The 19,889-nt window shown below is 46.4% G+C and overlaps 1 protein-coding gene across 1 annotated transcript in view; it reads right to left on the bottom strand.

The window, feature by feature from the left end:
* Positions 1–19,889, bottom strand: part of CACNG4 (calcium voltage-gated channel auxiliary subunit gamma 4) — a 46,157-nt gene that overhangs the window by 11,593 nt on the left and 14,675 nt on the right. The window lies entirely within an intron of this gene.

Here is a 19,889-nt window from a genome sequence, read left to right on the forward strand (position 1 = left end):
TCGCTCCCATCACCCTTCCCATCTCACCCCAGTGAAGTGCCAGTAAATGCTGAATTGTCTGAGGCCTCTTCAATTACTCTCTAGGCTGCAAAAACAAGTCCATAAATCTCTTCCTGCTGCAGTTGAAGCCCTTATGTCCCACTCAAGATTGGCTCAGCTTTTAATGGCATATTTGTTTAGCTAACTGGGAGTAAAGTCAGGGCACAGCATGCACTCCTGATGCGCTCCTGATCCCTGGAGGGACAGCACCAGAGCTGGCCGGACAAACCCCTTGCTCCACTGGACACCTCAGCACTTTGTCCATGTAGGTGAAGCTGTCCATGAGCATTTTGTGCTCTTTGCTGCCACAGTTACCCACAGTGTGAGCTGCAGCTGGGTCGCTGTGGCACAGGGAGCTGCACGGGGAGCTCTCCCCAGAGAGCTTCCTGCAGGAGTGAGCCCTGAGCTGTGATTGTGCCGTGGTGCTTTCATTATTCATTAACCAGAGCTCTCCTGCTCGGGAACACATCACCCAGGCTGAGTTATCCCTGCACAGGAGCCTCAGTGCTTACAGCTCGAGCTGGCAGAAGGATTTAAAACCCATCACTTAATACTACTTTAACAGAAGCACAGCTGCAGTCTGTAGGATATAAATGTGGATTTATTTCACTACCTATTACCAATGATTACAAAAATCTCAAAAGAATTACTAATCCAGAGGATTTAAATTGCACCCTGTGAGTGTCAACTGCAGGTTTGCTACTACAGCGCATTAAATTCTTCCAGTAAATGATGTATCAGCTCTAATTGCAGCAGCAGCTCAGGCTTTCTCTGCACAGCACTTCAAAGGCTGGGAACAAGATGCAAGTGGCTCATGTCACATCTGGAAGTGTCACACCTGTCCTGGCTGCCAGGTGGGGAGAGCACTGCAGCTGGGCCTGCTCCTGCTGAGCCTGTGCATCCTGTGCTGGCCACCACAGGGGCTGCTGCTCCTCAAGGCAATGCAAAACTCAGATTTTAAAGATGCCAGTGTTTATTTTCATGGCAGTTCACACAATTACCCCCAGCATTACAGAGCCTCTGAGACTGGATGGTCATTTCATCAAGTCTCTCCTTTAAGGTGTGCAATTTACAGGAAATACATTCAGAGTGTGATTTTTATCCTCTCTATTTATTAAGGGAAAAAAAAATCTAAATAATTTTCCCATCCTAATTTCCCATGGAAATAGGCTTCTCAATGACTGTGCTTGTGTGTGTATGGGTGGGGCCACCTCTCAGTCTGCACACCTTGTCTGTCTGTAGGTGTTGTATTCCGTGTCCTCACACTGAGACAGGCAAGGTTAGAGGAGATAAAGGGTGAAATTTCTCCCTGTGCTCAGAGAAACTGTGGCTGCCCCATCCCTGGAAATGTCCAAGGCCAGGTTTGATGTGGCAGCCTTGCATAGTGGAAGGTGTGGGTGGAACTGGGTGAGCTTTAAGATCCCTTTGAACCCAAACCATTCCCTGATTCTGTGGCTCTCCAATAAATCGAAATCATTTTCCTCCAATAATAAAATAAATAAATAACAAACTTCCTCCAATAATAACCTCCAGTAAAGGTTAAGGTAATTGGCTGAATTTATCCAGAGCTGATATAAAAGTAGAAGTATGGCAGGTGACTGAGCTGCAGGGCAGACAGGGAGGTGCCTGAAGGAGGGAGCTCAGTGTCCCCACCCCAGGCTCCTCTTGCACGTTCCCAGAGTGTGGACATGGCAACAGCCCAAACAAACACCTCCCTCCAGAAACTCACTCAACAGATGAGGAGTCTGCAAGACTGAAACATTCCCCAAGCCTCTTGTGTTGCGGCACTGATGGACTGATGGAGGGGTTTGGGCTCTGTGAAATGGCTCAACATAATTAAACTGCTGAGTGAAATGGGCCCCTCAGCAGAACTTTCACAGAGGCCATGAAGCCATTCCTTCCCCAGCAGGGTTGGAATGCACCAGCAGGACAGCACTGACGAGACCTCTCACATGGAAGAGTATTAGCAAGACTAGCAGAGGTAAAAAACAGGTTAATCACCTCTCTGCCCTGTCCCCCCACCCAAAAAAAAAATTATTTTCAGTTTTTAGGAATATGAGATTGGTCATTATTAATTGGTCATTATTTATCTGGCTAAATTATTATAGAAATTGAAAATGACTGTGAAATTTGGACCTGTATTGAAGCCTAGGAATTCAAAATATTCTCCCCAGTACTTTTTATGTAGTTCAGACCAGAGATACTGGTTAAGGGTTCTCTCTAGAGTCTGTGATGTTTGATAGCTAATAACAGCAGCAGACTGAATAACTTTTTTCTATAAACTTAACAAGTGCAATGCAATTCAGCAACAGCTTATTAAACTCTCAGTGAGGCTTGAAGTTGCTATCAAGAACTCTGGTGATCTACACAGTATTGAGGCCTCTTTCAATCCACAAAGTATCTGAAATAAAGGCTTGCTAAGGAAACTAACAATACCTCTTCATGAGGATGGACTTTGAAATTCAGATTTGGCAAAAATTCAAACTAGCTGGAGAAGCTACTGAAGCAGTGGTCAGCTCTAAAAGCTGACAGCAGAGTCTGAGTTGTATTTATATGTAAAAAATAGGAGCAAGTCAAAGCTGGGCTTTGGTGGGATACTCATCTCCATGCCCTGGCATGTACAGCAATGCATAAAGAGTAAAAGTCATGGAATGGCAGAGGTGGCAGAAAAGGAAAGCCTCAATCAAACCCAGTAACAATCATTCTGCAAGCACCTGCCCGAGGGCTGAGCTCCTTGAAGCTCTTCTCCAAGGCTTCTCAGGAGCTGCCCTGAAGAAATGTGCAGGCAGACGTGGCCACAGGTCCACACTCACAGAGGCACACAAAATGGCACACAAAACCATTTCCCACCCAGGAGACAATGGGGGACAGAGATTTTCCTTCTTGCTTGAGTTTGGGGATACAGTCCCTCATATCCTTGGGAGAGGAAGATGGAATATTTAACTCCTACTGCTGTACCCACTAGAGAGAGAGATAAATAAACTGCAATCACTGCCTAACAGATACTAAAATATTGAGAAGCTCTTCTGGATACCTCTTGAGAGTGAGATATAATATCCCACTGAGATGCTGTAAGTATTACTTCTTTCTTTGAATGATTACTGATACGTTTTTAATGATGCTTTTAGAAATACAAATATTAGAATGCATTTTTTCTCCTCATAATAACAAAAAACTTTGTTCTGAATTTTGAGCCAGGACTTCAGGATCTGCATTAATGATAATGAAGAGGTAAATTTTCTGAAGTGCTGTGGATGGTGTTAGAACAATTTTTTTCCACTGGTTGCAGCATACTTAACTGGCAATTAGGAACTAAAAAGCATTTCTGACTTGGTTCTGCTCTGTGTTCAAGGGCTTCTCTGGCAAGGTTAGTACTTCCCAATCTCACTAAGTGTTGTTCAGACAACTATAATTAGAGTGTGATGTACTCAGATAACATGATAAGGGAGGGAACTGTAGTGCCTAAGTGAAGATTAAGCTTTGTTTGGGGCTTTGAGATCTCTAAATACATAGAGATTTCAACAGCAAATCAAAGTAGTGATCCCAAATTCTGATGACATACTGCCTTCTCCTTGCTCTTTCTCAAATAATCCTTTAATAATCCTGCCTCTATCACTGCAGATTGTTCTTTGGGTTTTTATTTTTTGATGATTGAGAGTGAAGATTAATGCTTAGGATGTAAATGCTCATTAGTCTGTAGCCATGCATTTCATGATCCTGTTATTGTCCATACCATCAGCCATGTCTGAGAACAGCCATTTCCTGTGGTTAGTGTTTATCCATGCCAACATTCCCTGATACCCTGGAAGTGTTTGCACAAATCAGCACTGGAAAACAGAGTCCTCAAATGTCTGACAATATTTGTCAATACAAGGCTGTACTTTTGTTTTCTCCTTGCCCTAATCTTGAAAACTCTACACAACAAGATCTTCCCATAGCACTTCTGCTCTGTTGTCATTTAAAAGAGGTTTCCAGCACTGCAGACTGGAGCAGCTCTGCAGCAGAGGGCCCTGTCTGCGGGGGACTTCTGTCAATAGGGATTTGTGTCTGCCCGTGCTGAGCAGGGCTGCGGGAGGAGATATCTGATAGCAGTGGGGGAGAGGGCTGGGCTGCTCCCTCCTGCTCCATCACCTCCTGCACAGCCGCTGCCCCCTTAACCCTCTCAGCTGCCAGCCCTCCCCTATGCAGAAAACACTGGCTTTGGGACCTTTCTTGTTTCCTCATGGGACACCAGACATTTGCAGTGTCTTGGATCAAACCCTCCCCTGCCAACTCGCCCCGTTCCTGCAGCTCTCCAGCAGCTCTGGGGCACACAAGTGCACACTATTAATAGTGTGAAGCAGGGGATTCTCCCAGGAGGTGCATGGGTGGGATGGGAGCTGTGAATTTCAGCTGCAGAAGTGGCCACTTGGCTTCAGCAGTCACTGCAGACAGGTAAATACACCCACAGCATCCACCCCAAAACTGTGTTTAGGACTAGTGAGAGGTCCATTACTTTCACTTGGACTTGCACCAAGATGAGTGGCTCCTAGGACCATTGCATTACTATTATCCTTTGAAAGTAAGGTTTGGGACCTGGTAGAGAGGCCTTTCTTGTTTCCTCATGGGACACCAGACATTTGCAGTGTCTTGGATCAAACCCTCCCCTGCCAACTCGCCCCGTTCCTGCAGCTCTCCAGCAGCTCTGGGGCACACACGTGCACACTATTAATAGTGTGAAGCAGGGGAATCTCCCAGAGCTGCACTGGTGGGATGGGAGCTGTGAATTTCAGCTGCAGAAGTGGCCACTTGGCTTCAGCAATCACCTGCAGACAGGTAAATACACCCACAGCGATCCACCCCAAAACTGTGTTTAGGACTAGTGAGAGGTCCATTACTTTCACTTGGACTTGCACCAAGATGAGTGGCTCCTAAGACCATTGGATTACTATTATCCTTTGAAAGTAAGGTTTGGGACCTGGTAGAGAGGCCTTTCTTTTTTCCTCATGGGACACCAGACATTTGCAGTGTCTTGGATCAAACCCTCCCCGGCCAACTCAGCCCATTCCTGCAGCTCTCCAGCAGCTCTGGGGCACACACGTGCACACTATTAATAGTGTGAAGCAGGGGATTCTCCCAGAGCTGCACTGGTGGGATGAGGGCTGTGAATTTCAGCTGCAGAAGTGGCCACTTGGCTTCAGCAATCACCTGCAGACAGGTAAATACACCCACAGCCATCCACCCCAAAACCTCACCAACCAGCCCATGGCTTCCTGGCAAATGTGGGACTTCTGGGATGGTTTGGAGACATGGAATGAAATTATTTTCAGGATCATTTGACAGCAAGTGGTGTGAACACCTTCCACTATCCCAGGCTGCTCCAAACCCCATCCAACCTGGCCTTGGACACTGCCGTGGATGGAGCACCTCTGCTGTTGGGGGGTGACTTCTAATTCTGACAGGAACAATTCTACTCTCTGAGCAAAATACTCTTGGGGTTTTTCCCTGTTGCTTGTGGAAACAGGGAATACAAGTTGCAAGGAGCTGACTGTATATTAAAAATAAGGCAATTAGTAAGGTACCACGGGAAATTTGGACCGATGGTTCTGCTTGTTGCATCTATTCTGTGATTAAATACTGTGCCTCAGTTCCAGAGCCAGCTGTCAGCCTGATTTACTGCAACACATGAATATCTGAATGGTTAAATGACAAGTTTTCTGAATATATCAGCACAGAGAGGGCTGACTGACAGACAGTGTCACAAACCACGAGGAAAGTGTGACAGGGAGAGTGGGGCTGCTGTAACAGAAGTTGCCTGAACACAGTCCCAGCACTGGCTTTCCTTAATGGCATGGCTTTACACTTCCCTTGGACATCAGTGGAGAACCTCTATTTATAGGAGTGAGAGTGTCTCAGGGCTGGACTCTGCCAGGGCACAAGAGAAACAGTTGTGTATTTTTTTCCTTAGGAGGATTTCTCTGCTGACAGGTTCTGAAGCCCTTTGCTGACTGATTTGAGCAATAGTGAGCAAAGGAGATCAGACATGCCAAAAAATGTTCATCTCCACAAAAATATCTATCTGTGCACTGTGTTCATTTGTTTGATTTTCCACCAGCACAGCTCCCCTGTCTCACTGGACTGACACCACAGCACAGGCAGCTGCTGCCTTTGCTTTCTTCTCATTCCTCTTGTTACAAAATAACCCTCGAGAAGAGGAATCAAGGGTGCACCTCTTTTTACTTTCAAAACCTGCTTTGTGGTGCTGCTGGTCAAACAGGGGTTATTCTAGTCCTGAGCTCTCCCCTCAGACCACAAGGAACAGCATTAGATATTTTCTTGTAGCTTGGAACTTTCTGTGTTAAGCTGTCCCAAGTTTGATTATTTGTCTCCTGCTGCTCGCTGAGAGTTTCACAAGCCTGTCCTTAAGTTACTCGAATGAGCACAGATCCCACGGGTCTCTGCCTGGAGATGTTTAATGCTGTCATTATAAAAGAAATCATGAACTATTGATGCAGGTCATGTGCAAAACACACCTCATGTGAATTTGCTTCTGCACAATGCTGCTGTGAGCCGCCTCCATCACCGTGGAGGATGCAGCCAGCAGAGGAAGAAGCCTCAGGAGGTTAAATACACATTTATTGGGTGTCTGCCTTAGAAAAAAGTTTGGCTGTTGTAAGAGCTGGAAACTTCAAAGCATAGGCTGGTTTTGAGACAGATTCTGTCTGACACCCTCGGAGTCCTGCCAGTCCTGGAAATTTGTCCATATGACAGTTTGTATTTTTGTTTCATCCTGAAGAAGAATTTGATGAAGAGCACTGCTCGTACCTGGGGTTATTGTCATATTTTTGCCAGGGTAGATCCTGTGTTCAGAGAATGCTCAGGACATAAAAAGAGTAGGAGTTTATTCCCTTTCCTGTGGGCTACCCTGGTGCCACAAACCAGCTGGACAGGACAGATGCCTGTGTGTGTCATGGTCAGGCCAAAGCAAATTCAGCTCAGCTGAGTCTTTAAATGGAATCCATCCTTACTCTTAACCATGTTTCTCTACAGGTCTTAAGACTGTGAAAAAAAGAATATTTTATTTCACTTATAGAAGTGCTTTTCTTCTTTATCTTTCATTCCCTAACTCAGAACTCACTTGTTTCTCATTGCAGGGAGAGGAACTGCCTACTTTTGGGCCAGACTCTGATTTCCCTGTACTGGGCTCCAATCTGTCTCACCCAGTGATATCAGAATCTGGCCTACTCCCTTTTGTTTGCTTCCCATCTACTTCCCGGGCAGAAAGACAATTATTTTAAAACGTTGAAATGTATGAAATTTGCCCCACTTTCTTCCTTAGGAGCTGTCATCTCAAACAAACCCTTTGGGTTCTTCTTTTGATCTATTTTCAATTGTCTGGTGGGCAAAGCAAAACTCCTCCTCCAGTCTCTTATTTTCTTATCTTCTGCTGTGACATGAATTTCCCCTTTTTCCAGTCCTCCCCCTCTGCTGCCTACAGACCTTCAGCTGCTTGGAGCTTCCTGGCAGTCCCCTGGTGTCAGGTGAGGAGCAGCCACTCAGGATTTGCTGCCTGCCCCATTTTGCTCCTCTTTAAGGCTTTTAAAGGCAGAACACCTTCCCGGTGTGCTCAGCACCTCGGAGGGCTCCAAGGAGCTGGAGGAGCAGCTGCTGCTGCCCACGCACTGCAGAGGAGCTGGGGCTGGCAGGGAGCTCTTGCCTGGCCTTTATTTAGTGCTCCCCATTCCCCCCAGCCTGGCAGGAGCAGGTTTTCTCCAGGAACAGGTCTTGGTTTATCTTGTCATTGATGTGCTCACTCCATTCTCTTCCTTTCACGTAGTAAATGCTCCCTCCTGTATTTACTGTAGACTTTCTGTGAGAGAAGAGTCTTACACCCCACTCTCCAGTATTTAGACTACCCTAATCTGCTTTCCCCAGCCTGCCTGCACTGTGGCAGTGCTTGATCTGATTCCCTTTTGCTGCCTGCAGCCTCTCCCTGGTTCTCCTGGACAAAGCCCTGTGTGTTGGAGGAGAGGCTGCCCATGGCCCTTCTGCCAGCCCAGCCCCACAGCAGGAAGGCTGTGCTGCTCTGTTCCTTGCATTGCTGTTTTTGCAGCTCTCAGACTGCACTGGAGCTCATGCCTGCTGTGGACCCCTCTGCTCTGAGTGCCAGTTCCAGACTGGAGAGGCTCCTGCTTGGGCAGCTCGACCTTCATGGCACAGCCACCCCTTTTTGAACACTCCTGAGTTCTCTGTGGCCGTGGCTGATCTCCTCCAGATGCCAGGGGATGCTCGCTATTTCCCAAGGAAGTTGGTCCCATAGCAGAAGGGGTACTTTGCTTAGGAGGTAAAAAAATCCACTGCTCATGGAATGACAGAATGGTTTGGGTTGGAAGGGACCTTAAAGCTCATCTTGCCCCAGCAACCTTCCACTATCCCAGGCTGCTCCAGGCCCCATCCAGCCTGGCCTTGGACACTTCATGGATGAAGCACCTCTGCTTTAGGGGGTGACTTCTAATTCTGACAGGAACAATTTTACTCTCTGAGCAAAATACTCTTGGTTTGTTTGACATTCTGCAATCCAGGATGCACCAAGCACTGTTTCATACAGCCTGGAAAAGCATCTCTAGATTCTGGATCACCTACACCAGAAGATATCCCAGGAAACGCCTACAGAGTTTCAGTCACTTATAATTCATGTGGAAAACACACAGCCTCAGCAGCTGACCTCCTGTTTTCAGCTGGGCAAATATCATCAGAGATGTTGTGCATTTGTATTTCTGTGTAAGAAAGGAACAGATTCAGAGAAGATGCTTTGCCTAAGATGCCTTTCATATTCTATGACAGCCTTTTGTTCCATTATAAGATTTTGAGACCTTGAGCGATGTTAGAAAACTCGTGGCAGCAAAACACATTTCCCAAAGATTCACCTCACCTGCACATCTGGGAGTTAATAAAACACATCACAGTGTCTGGCTGCTGTCCTTTGAATTCTCTTCAGTCATTACAAAACTGCTGCCAAAAGTACTAAGTGTCCTTGTGCTACCACAGTGAATACCAATGGTACCAGGGAAACGCAGGGCAGTGGCAGAGTAGGGGAGAGTTGTGTGTTACCTCTTGGTTTAGGCCCCTCACTTTCCAGTTTCTTCAAATGTTTGCCTCATAAACCAGCATTTTGGTCACAGAATTAATGACTGAGGTTATTCAGCAGTGCTCCTGTCCCTTCCCAGCTGCCTTTCCTTGGCCAAGCAGCAGATAACAGAGTGTGCTGTGTAATTCCACAAGCCCTGCTGATGGGTCTTCCTACTACAATTTGCAATTTTCTCCTTATCAACCATATCCTCTCCTGCTGCTTCTTGGATGGCAAAGTGGGGCAAATTTCAGGGGCTTCTGTTTTAGTCTCTTCTGTTGTTCCTTTTTGCAGAGCTTATTGAGGGAATGTCACTGTGTTTTCTAGGGAGAGAAAGTCTGACAAACTTCCAGCCCTGACGTTCCGTTTGCATTTTGTAAATCAACAGCACAGGGAAACAGGGGCAATCCCTCAGGCTGGGTATGCCATGCTTGTTTTGGGGCAACACTGGTGATGCTGTTTGAGGAACGTTTGTGTTCAACACTGGTGATTTGAGGAACGTTTGTGTTCAACACTGGTGATTTGAGGAACGTTTGTGTTCAACACTGGTGATTTGAGGAGCATTTTCAAGTCAGACACAAGTCAGCCCTGCCACGGTGAGCGTTCTCATGCCTGGCTCAGTCCCAAGAAACTGTCAACATTCCTGGTTTGTCGTGGGGTTGCTAACTCACTTCTCTGTGTCTGCTTTTCTCTCCACCACCCCAGCCCACACTTGCTGTGTTCTGCCTTCACACCTCGGCTCGTCCTGCATCTCCTGCCTCAGTCCTTTATCCAGCAGCCCAGAAGTTTGTCTCACCACTCACTTCCATATTTTTCTTTGCTGCCACTTTGCTGGGGCTGTTTCTGGGGCTGATATAATCCTCCTCATCCTTTTCAAGTGAATTTGGAGCTTGGACAGAAACCTCCATTAGAGTTCTGTAGCTGGTTTTTCTACCTTAGCTAAAATTAGTCTAACACTTGAAGAGCTGGTGTTGGCTTCTTAGGTGAGAGCCTTCATCCATCAGAGCTCTGAACTGAGAGTCATCCTCTGATGAGCTTCCAGCTCTTACTTACATTCTGGCTCCAGATACCTTAATTTAAAGAGGTACTTTAGTAACTGGCAGGGCTTTTGGCACAATATATCAGAGACTGAGTTGTTTTTCACAACTGTGAATGGCCCCACAGGGACCATCACCGCCCCAACACCTCAGTGTGGGAAATGAATGGTGCTGGCCTGAATCTAGCCAGGATTTGCACCAAAATCTGCTCTTTCCCCCAGTACTCTTGACCCTGAGACAGATTCAGTGGTACACCAGGGAGGCTGCTGCCAGTCCATCAGACTGTGAGAGGGCTGAAGTGCCAAACTGCATCGGGTGCAGTTCTGAGAACAGGCCCTCGTTCAGCCTGGTGAAGTTCATATGCTGCAAAATGACAAATCATGTTTATTTTCACAATGTCAAACCATGCCTTTTTCCTGCATCTGCACAATTGGAATCAAGTTTCCCTTAAGGGGTAGTTTGGTTTTTATCCATATGGTTTCCCTTCCTTTGGTAAGTCATCAGTTCTCCCTCATTAACGTGATCAACCAGGGCTGGATGGCTTCACCTTTTAGGATCACAGCACACCTACACATCCTGTCCCATGGCTTGGCATTTCCTAGGGGTGGAATTCAAGCAAAAGGACATTGATGTCTCTTCAAAGTCTCTACTGAGTTTGTAATTTGAATCTCTGTCATGGTCACCTCTGGGGTGCTTCCTGAACTACCTGAAACACCCCCAGTGCAATTGGGATGCTCAATCCGCTCTATTTTCTGCCACTTCAACTTCCACATGTATGCAACCTCCAGCTGCTGCCTTACTGTTCTTAATTTCTACTTTTAGACCCTCTTAAACTGCCATTCTCTCCCCCATTTTCTGAAACATTTTCATTTCACACCAGGGAAGGCTTGCAGCAGTCTAAAATTTAAGAAACAACTCTCCAGAACGAGGACCTGGGAAATCCTTGGGGATGTTTGGGGTAACTTGCACAGGGTGCACCTGGTGTCTTCTTCTCTGATGGAAAATCCTTCCAGATCTAGTCAGCAGAAAAAATTATTCATAATATGAATGGTTCATACTATTGATATTTTATTAATAAGGAGATGGTTAATATTATTGATGCAATCAATACTGAGAACTGATAATTGGTTGTTCTGATTATTGATGGTGAGATCTCCTGGTGTAGCAGAAGCTTGCAAGGCACTAAATAATTACCTCTCTGCATTAAATGAATTATTGTCAGCTCCAATAGCAGGGAATGTCTCTAACCTGACATCTAGAGCTGAACTTTCTTTACAAACTTTCTTTTGGTACACTCATACATCGTAAAGTTGGGTTTTTTTAATGAAAAAGCATGAGGTTTACACTGGAAAGTAGTGATATAGGACCTTGCTAGTGAATTGATTTGGAATATGCAGGATATTTGGACACTCCTGGAATCTTGTAACGATTCCACATCTCTTAATCCACGTAGATTCATCATCAGATGATGGCATTCAGAAAAACAGTTGGATATTGAAGAAGCAATAGGGAAATAAGAGTCCATAAATCATCTTAGTTGAAAGGAATGCTTGTAATGTGTCTGTCTTTGGAATGCAGTGACCTTGAGCTGGATCTCCATTCGTTTTGGAGCACACAATGAGTCTTCCTGGTCTCTCTGCCAGCTTGTTGAGTTATACATAGAAGCCAAGCCTCTGGAGATTGATCATGCCCAGCCAGTGATGCAGGACAGAAGCAAGGCACATGACAACAGGGAATCCAAAGGTTGGGAGAAAGGGGTGGAACTGCCAAACCCTGCTGATGGCTGGGTTTGGGAAATGCAAGGCAAAGGTCTCAGTAATCATCTGCAAGATATATCAGTGTGAGAGACACTCCACCAGGAGAGATTAGTGCTGTGCAGGCTGAATACCCAGGGCTGATGTCTAACCTTGGGAACAAATAGCAGAGCTGCTGGAGAGACTGAGCAGCTTCCAGTGGGAAAAAATCAAAGGAACAAAAATATTTTGCCATTGTTAAATCCTGGAAGGGAATATAAAGGCAGCATGTAGGATTTAAACTTGAATTAGAGTTACTACTGCCTTGGTTATTCCTGATTCCCAGCAGTGTGTGCAACCTGAAAGGTGCTGCAGAGCAATGTGAAAAAAAGAGCAAAGGAGCAGAAAAAGAGCAAAGCAGCACTTTGGGGCAGAATGTGGAGGAATGGGAGGTGGTTCACAGAGGAGGAGGAAAAGAAGTTTGGGAGAAAGTGGGAGGGAGAGAGAACTGAGGAGGAGATGGGAGAGGTGGGCAGGGGGTGGCTGGAGGTGAGTGGGGGGCCTGGGAGAGGAGCAGGGGCTTGGCTGATTGGGGGGACCTGTGGAGATGGGGACCAGAGGGTGAGCCAGGTCCTCCCTGAGAGCCCTGCCTGAATCCCAGCCCTGCTGAATCCCAGCCCTGCTAAATCCCAGTGTTCCTGAATCCCTGCCCTGATGAATCCCTGCCCTGCTGAATCCCAGCCCTGCTGAATCCCAGCCCTGCCTGAATCCCAGCCCTGCTAAATCCCAGTGTTCCTGAGTCCCACCCTGCCTGCATCCCAGCTCTGCTGAATCCCAACCCTGCCTGAATCCCAACCCTGCTGAATCCCAGTGTTTCAGATTCCCAACCCTGCCTGTATCCCAGCCCTGCCTGTATCCCAGTCCTGCTAAATCCCAGCCCTGCCTGAATCCCAGTCCTGCCTGAATCCCAGTCCTGCCTGAATCCCCACCCTGCCTGCATCCCCACCCTGCTGAATCCCAGTGTTCCTGAGTCCCCACCCTGCCTGCACCCCATGTCTGCCTGCACCCCAGCCCTGCCCAGCTGAGGAGCCAGTGCTCCTTCCTGCCCAAAGGCAAAGGGATGCACAGCCACTGCCTGATGAAAATTAAAAGCCTTAAACTTTCTAATTCCCAGGACTGATTTAAATTATTACAGCTAACAAATGACCTAATACATAAAAATGGAGACAGCTACCAAATAGATCTGTTTAAATGAACACATGGAGAAGAGATTCCATTTGGCACCTGCACCTGAAACTTCCTATTTCCTAATGCAAACTAAGCAGTGACAAATAAAAATGAGGCTGCAAAACCAGCGTGACCTCTTTAAGCTTTAATTATTCATGAGAACTGTTTTCTTCTCTGCTGAGATTCAGAGCAACACATTTAAGTGGGTTCCTCTCAGGTTTATGGGAGACGTACGTTCCTTGTTACACCAGCTAATAAATGCAACTAAACACAATGACCCAACAATATTTGTAGAAACAGCATTTGGGAAAATGTGTTTAATGAATCAGAGAGACTTAATCTAGTCAGTCTTGAAAAGCAAAACATATCATGCAAAATTACAATGCACCAAAGCACAGACTCATAAATATTTTATGGTCGAGATTTCTGAGTTTACTTTCAGTATTTCAGGATTGTGTTTTTACTATGAAATGTCTCTACCTGCACTGGGGAAGGACAGTGGTGATGGGAGCTTTGAGCAATCCAATTTAGAATCCCAGAATTTGCTTTAAATAATGCATGTGAGAGTCCCAGTCCTTACCATCATCAGGCACATCTGCCATTGTAACCAGAAATGCTCACTGCCTTCTGCTGTCCTGGGATGGCTTGGAAGAAGCCAGGAATGTTTAGAGCTGAGAGGAGAAAACCAAAACATTTTCCTTTTTCTGGGAAGACTGGGCAAAGGGCAGATGTCCCGTGCCTGGTGTGGTGTCTGTTGTGCCACTGACTCCTTCCCCCTCAGCCCTTTGTGCTTTCCCTGCCCTTGGATAACAACATCCTGGGCTGTTGGGGAAGATGAAACAGGAAAGCCTTATCAGTATGATTGCCTGGCAAAAGATTTTGAGAATATAAAAACTATAAGCAAGATTGAAATGAAAGCAAGCTTTGAGATCCCTCAGTTACTGAACAACAGGAAAACAATGGTGTGGCTGGCTGAAGGAAATCCTCTTTTGATGGAACAACAGCCTCTGCTTGCAGACGGGCCCAAGGGTCAGAGCAGACCCTACAGCTTGGCAGAAGGGGTCCAAAGAGGAGCTTTTAGGGTTTAAAATGTAACACAGTGTGGTAATGGAATGATTCTTATAGGCTGTATGGAAATGCTGTAGGATTTGTATCTTGTACTAGATTGGTTAGTGAGAATTGGAATATTCAACACAGAAGAAGATTTATTGTATTGTAACGGGAACCTCGCTCTCTTACGCTTTTGCTCTCTTACCCTTTTACTCTCTTACCTTTTTTACTCCCTTACCCTCTCACCCTCTCATCCTCTCTGCCCCTCTCTTCTCTCAGGGCCTGCTCTGAGCTGTGCTGGCAGCTCCCAGCAGGGCCCTGCACTTGGCCCTTTGCAATAAACCCCAAGTTCCACCACCTGGCTGCAGAGATCTCTCGTGTCCGTCTGTCCTGACCATGTCTGTCCCCCCCGATGCTCCTACACTGGGGACCTGATTTCCCCCTGAGTTCAGAAAGCAGGGGAGGGCCAGTCTGTCACCCTTGGTGACACCTCCTGCCAGGGCCACATCAGGAGCCACGCAGCAGCTCAGGGAACGCTGCCATGCCCAGGGGGGATTTCCAGCTCCTCTCCCATTCAGACACCGCCTCTGGCGTGGTGCAGAGCTGACAGCTCCTCATTTCCACCGAGTGCAACCTCCTCTTCCTCTCAGGAGCCTGGCTGGGCTGTTTGGGGCCCCTGGGGCTGAGTGTCCCCAGGGCAGTGACCCTGCCAGGTCCTGGCAGACAGGCAGAGGCAGCCAAGGGGCAGCTTTCCAAAACCTGCTTCACGGGGCCGTGCTCTGGTACTTACTCAATCTTTACAACTCACTGAGATGCTGCCAATATATTTTTGCCAAGGAGACAAAAATACGTCTCTTCTTCCTACTCCCTCAGCCTATGAAAAATCTCAGTTGTGTGCGTGAAGAGATGCTCTGTGTGTGTGTGCATGTGGGAATATTTAGAGGGGGGAAAATAGAGTTTCTGTTAACTTATTTTCCAGTTGAAAGTCTGCCTTGTAGCCAGGGAAGCACTGTTTTCATTGGTTATAACTTTGGGCAAAAAAAGCCTTACTTTGTGCTGAGCAGAAATGGCAGTGAGGGAACTGGGAGCAAATCCTTTGACTTCTCCATGGCTCATGTTCTCTGCTCGAGGATGGATGCCTGATGGCTTATAAATAATTTGGGGATTTATGGGTCAAACAGCCCTGTATGACCAAAGTTGCCTGATAATGGGCAAAGAAGAGAGGCATGATCCTTTCAGGGACGTGGGGTTCAAGTCCCCAGGGGTCTGAGAGACTCCAGGTGTTTCACATGTTAATTAAAACTCTTCCACCCAGCCATGGTTTGGAACTCCAGCTTTGTTTTCTGAGTGGTTGGGGCCCTTTAAAACCACCTGGTACAAAAAGGAGGGACTGGAGGCTTTTTCTAAGCTTCCCAGCAACTTTGCTCCAAAAAGGTGTACTCCTTTTCCCTCCTTCCCCTCCCTTTCCCCCCAGACCTTGCATGACTTCAAGGCATCAAATGTTAATGAAAGTTTGCCAGGCTTCAAGGGCTGTGAAATGGAAGTTAAAATCCTGCACTATAGGATGGCTCTAAAAATACTCAGTCATGAAGCATCACCCAGCTCCAGCAGCTCTCCTGCACCCAGCAGCATGCAGCAGGGCTTTCTCTCCCAAATAAGCTCTGGACAAAGTTTGCCCAGTGACTGTGGATTACTTCTGCTCTACAGACTGGAATCACCAGGTTATGGCCAGCAAATACCAGCTGGGGAGTGAGGATCTGCTGCATCAGTGAGCTCTGGTGCTGCTGCCAGGGCAGGGTAGGGCTCTCCTGCACTGCTGACTCCAGGCTCTGACATGGGATGTCCATCCCTGGGGAAGGGCACAGCCCCAAAACACCCTGTGGGTTGGAAAGGGAAGGTCTGATGTCAGCCTGCTCACCATGAGGGTCCAGCTCCTGACTCTGCTCTTTGGTGTCTGCCACAGACATTTCTGAAAAATCCTTTCCTTAGGATTTGTCCTCCTGAGAAGCTGAGAGGCCTCAGGAACAAAATGTAAATATTGATTATCTGCTGCTGTGGAATGCAACAGGTGCATCTGGGATTGGTCTCATGTGGTTGTTTCTAATTAATGGCCAATCACAGTCAGCTGGCTCAGACTCTCTGTCAGAGACACAAGCTTTTGTTGTCATCCTTTCTTTTTCTATTCTTAGCTAGCCTGCTGATGAAATCCTTTCTTCTATTCTTTTAGTATAGTTTTAATATAATATATAGCATAAAATAATAAATCAAGCCTTCTGAAATGTGGAGTCAGATCCTCGTCTCTTCCCTCATCCTCAGACCCCTGTGAACACGGTCACAGGTGTCATTTGTTATCCAGGGTGCTGGGGTTGGTTTGTAGGCTGAGCTTTGATTTTTTAGGCACAGCATCAGCTAAACTGCTCTGCAGACCCACTCCTGCAGGGTCTGGAGCAGGAGGGCTGTGCCCTCAAGAGACATCAGTGCTTTTCTGCAGCAGCTCCCCCCAATCCTAGCAGACATGTCCTGCTAACCTGCAAATGCTGGGTGAACCCAGGGTTCACATGGGCTCCAGCAGGGATAGAGCCATCCCCTTGTGCTTTAATGTGTTTTATCTTGAATTTTTTTTTTCTAACAGTGTTCTCATGAGTGAGAATCTGGGAGCTGCTTTCCCCACACCTTTTCCCACAGCCTCCTATTTCTTCTCAGAGAAAGACAAAATCCTTTTTCCCCACGAAGCAAAGGAGGAGCCTGATCTCCATGGCTTGGATGGTGACTTGAAGCCCAGCCCCAGCACGGTGTCTGAGCTGTTCCCATCACAGGAGGAGCCAGGGAGGCTGTGACAGCTGCACCTCTGAGTCACACAGCCTGATGAGCCCCTGCTCCCAGGGGACAGCACTTTGCCTTTGGCCTCCAATGACTCCAAACTCTGGCTCAGAGCTCAGCAAGATGTCTGCACCCCAAACTCTGGCTGTTCCCTGAGGAGCCATGCCCAGGAAGGGACAAGGGACACTCAGAGCATGTCCCCAGCCCACAGGGGCACAAGGTGGGGTACATGATCCAGGTGTGTGCAGAAAGTTCTGTGTCCCCAGGCCTGGCCACACCCCAGCCCTGTGTGAACACATTGCACAGGCTCAAATTGATATTTTTGAGCCAGTCACTAGAAATAATTCATGTATGTGCAAGTTAAGATTCTGCTTAAAAATCACCCTCTGCCTCAGAAACTTTAAACCTGAGACATCTACAGAAGCAGATGCTGAATTTCATTTTACAAGGTTCTTTCCAGCTGTTATGGTAAACTTAGAACCTCATCCTGCATTTCTTCACTTTAAGGATTTTTTTTCATTCAAATAACTCCAATTTTAGTGCTGGCAGGAGCAGGGGCAGGTGCAAGTGCTGTGAAGAATCTGCCCCTTTTACTGGACCAGATAAAGTCTTGCACCAATCACTGAGATCCATGATAGTCCTTAAAAGGAAAGTTCGAGTCATAAACATTCAAGTTTTAAGGACTTAAAAATAAATTTCTGCCTCTGCCATTAATTTATTTATGGTATGAACCAGGTTTTGGAAAGCTCAAGGTGCAGGTTTGTGTGTGTTAACTATAAGCAACAGTGCAAAAGGAAAATGCTTTTTTATCCATATGAGGGTTCTGTAAAGTGTGTTCTATCCTTAGGAGAGTAAATATAACATATAAAAAAATATATAATCATTTAAAGTTTGCAGGAAAAGAGGCAGGAGTGATGGGAACCTTTGAAATGATAAATGTATGGATTTATTTCACTGCCACAGTGGGGTTTTAAATTAGTTTTATTTTTCTTTTATTTCTCCTTGTTGACAAGCAGGGCTGCACTGCTCTGCAGATCTAATGTTTACAGATAAGGCAAGATGGAAGGTCAAAAATTCTATTCTTAGTTATTCTTGTATAAGGTAATCTCCTTGTGCTGGTGACAATGCAGAGTGATCTCATGTCACCATGGGTACCTGAATCATTCCTGTCTAACAGCAACATTCTCCATTCCCAGCCCCTCCCCTGGAGTTCTTACGTAGAAAACCCAAAGATATCTCCAAGAAAAGCTTCATGTGTGATGCAAATGATGGACTGGAGCAAACATTTCCCTTTGAGGCAGTGCCCTGTGCCAGTACCTCACTCATGCACAGTTGGGGTGATGAATTAGTTTGCATTTGACGGTGACCAGGAAGAATTTTGCCAGGGATGCAGGCTGAATCCAACATGTTACGAGTGTTCGTTTAATCCTGCAAATAAACATCAAAACTGATAAATTCAGAAGGGTAACTTTGTCCCTCAGATGGGTGACTTTGTCCCCGTGATCCCTTTGGCCAGGGGGATGCACAGCAAACTGAGCTGAAATCCAGATTTTGAGGGGGAAGAAGTGACACCAGAATCTGCCCATGGCAGATCATGGCAGGGACAAGGCAGGGGAGAACAGAAGTGTGGTGAAAAGAAGGTAAAAAAAACCGCCAGAAAAACATTAATTATGTCTTCCCATGTCTCTGAAGGTCCAGCTCAGTGCTCTAATACCCACAGGATGTAGCTTTCCTTGGCTGTTCTGTAACATCTAAAGGGAAGAAAAGAAACCAAAGAGGAAGCAAAGGGGGACTTGGTGGTGACAGGGCTCCAACTCTTTGAATGCCAGCTCTTCTCCCTGCTGCAGCATGGGAGCTTTTGGTCTCTGCTTTGAGCCAGTGTGGATGGATCAGGCACATGAAAGACCAGCAGCAACAGCTCCTAGAGGCTGACAGCAGGGCTGTGCATCAGGACTTCTGCCTTTTCCTATAGCAATGGAAGGGACTGAAGTCTAAATCTGGGTCTTTGTGCTCACAGTCTTGATATGAACTTATTCTAAAGGGAAAAAAGAAACCCACAACGAGAAGAAAAAGAATTCTCTCAGGGAAGGGGGATTGAGCAGTGAGAGCTGCACATTCTTCTTAACATCAGGACTCCTTTTTGACTAAACTATTTCTGACCTCAGCAGTGTGCAGCAGGCAGGAAAACCAGGTTGGACTTGCATTTTCTGGTGACAGGGTAGAGGAAATCAGATAAACCAGCTTGTACCTACCACCTTGGTGTGAATTAGGGCTGTCCTTGTGTTTCACTTTAGTACAATCAATTTTCAGAATAACAGCCTTTCTCCTACACGGCCAAGGGGTTTAATTCAACCCTGTAATAAATGGCTGGCTAACAATGGGCCAAACTCAGCTTGGATGTTGCTCTAGTTAATTAAGAAGAGTAGCATCGGGGCTAAATTTGGCAAGGAGTGTGAAGTGACTGCCTTCAGAGGCAGGGAAGAAAAACCCTTGCTTAGCTCACTGCACCCAGCTCTTCAAATGCAAATTAACCTGTCAACATCTGCATGCAGCCACCCAGGACAGCTGCAGAAAGGAGCATCCTGCACCCAAAAGAAGGGCTGGAAATGTTTAGTTCCAAACAGCTATTTTCTAAAATAATTTCTAGTAAATAAGAATACATTTAAAGTGGTAAACTGAGCATCTGCTGCATGAAATGAATGGAGGACAGCATGTGAAAAGAAACATATGTCAAGTATGCACTTCAGATGCATTGACTACTTGCCTCCAAAACAGAGAGAATTTAAACATATTTGCAGCAAACACACACCAAAAATTTGCCTCTGTAACCCTAAGAAAAGCCTCGAATAACAGCACAAGTTCAGCTTGGCCATACCT

Source organism: Molothrus ater, chromosome 19 (assembly GCF_012460135.2).
Source record: "Molothrus ater isolate BHLD 08-10-18 breed brown headed cowbird chromosome 19, BPBGC_Mater_1.1, whole genome shotgun sequence".
Lineage (NCBI taxonomy): Eukaryota > Metazoa > Chordata > Aves > Passeriformes > Icteridae > Molothrus > Molothrus ater.